Source organism: Peromyscus leucopus, chromosome 9 (genome assembly GCF_004664715.2).
Source record: "Peromyscus leucopus breed LL Stock chromosome 9, UCI_PerLeu_2.1, whole genome shotgun sequence".
Lineage (NCBI taxonomy): Eukaryota > Metazoa > Chordata > Mammalia > Rodentia > Cricetidae > Peromyscus > Peromyscus leucopus.
Window position 1 is genome coordinate 4,481,451 of NC_051070.1, and position 1,357 is coordinate 4,482,807.

General features: G+C 47.6%; 1 non-coding gene across 1 annotated transcript; it reads right to left on the reverse strand.

Moving 5' to 3' along the window:
• Positions 1-393: 393 nt before the first annotated feature.
• Positions 394-500, reverse strand: LOC114692518. Its single transcript, XR_003734436.1, has one exon. It is a non-coding gene; the product is annotated as a U6 spliceosomal RNA (small nuclear RNA).
• Between the last annotated feature and the right edge of the window lie 857 nt (positions 501-1,357).

Below are 1,357 nucleotides of genomic sequence, written 5' to 3' on the forward strand. Positions count from 1 at the left end.
CCTCTGGATCTGGATGTAGGCTAGTGTGTGTGTTATATATATATATTTAGTGCTGACAAGAGACAGTTTAAAGGAGGAAGGGTTTATTTAGCTTACAGGTCAGGGGACCATTCCATCAGGGTGGGAGGAAGCAGGAAGCACAAGAGAAAGGCGGGGTCAGGAGGAGGACCAGCAGGTCAGATTGTGTCACCAGTCAAGAAGCAGAGAGAGCAGGAAGTGGGACCAAGCTATAAAACTCCCAGTGACCCACTTCCTCTTAAAGGTTCCACAACCCTCCCAAACAGTGCCATCATCTGGGTACCACGTATTCAAATTCATAAGCTGAAAGGGCACATTTGACATTCAAATCCCAATAGTTAATATTCATATTCATCTGGATTTTGTTTTATTTTTTTTTATGTGGAACATTTCACAGATTTGCATGTCTTCATTGCACAGGGCCCATGCTAATATTCTCTATATCTTTCCAGTCATTGGTATATATGCATCTAAAGTGACACTCATCTGGATTTCATGTAAAGACTTCTACTCCCAGAGTAATAAGGCTGGAAGTGAATTGACCTTCTCATCAGAACCAAATAGAAAGGCCGATGAAATAAATGAGGTGACTGGAGTCTTGCGATGAGGAACAGATGGCTGAGCCACGGCTTCTTTTGTGGAGGCCGTCTGTATGTCAGTGCAGGGAAGGAGACCCCAAAACGGGCACTGTCACCTCCCAGAAGTGAGCCAGCAGGGACTGTGGGAAAGGTGAAGCACCCAGAATCGATGAAGAAGACAATCATGTGTGGAATGAGTACCACAATGGTGCACCCGGAGCCTCCTGAGGCAGAATGTTGGTGTGCATGCACAGGAAACAACATGAGCTGGCAAAGGGAGAGCTGAGATGAACAACTTCACAGCTCATGGACAGGGAACACTACAAATTCAGTGTACCAGGGGAGGAGGCCCTTGCTTTCCATTGGAGGATATAATAAAGATGCTCAAAGTATCCAGCTTTACACATGGACCTGAGATAGTCCCAGTGTAAACGGTAACATGACCTGTGCCCCTTGGTCCTGGAATCCTGACCAGGGTTAACAAGGACATGTGTGGGAACCTGAGGCTGGTGAGCTGTGTGCTCCTCTGGAGGGTATCTACTGTGCAGTAACAGAAGCTCTGTGTGCTCATTCTGTGCCACACAGGGAGAGTGGCCAGCTAGTCTGCTGGGAGCAGCCTCAGGTTACAGTTATCAGGGAGGAGGAAGCTGCAGTTGCTAGACTTGGCATGCACTGGTCAATCACTCGGAAATACTATACACACTGTGGACATTCAGAGGAGGTCTTTGCCGTCCCTCTGAGCCTTTCCGTGGGGAAGGCTT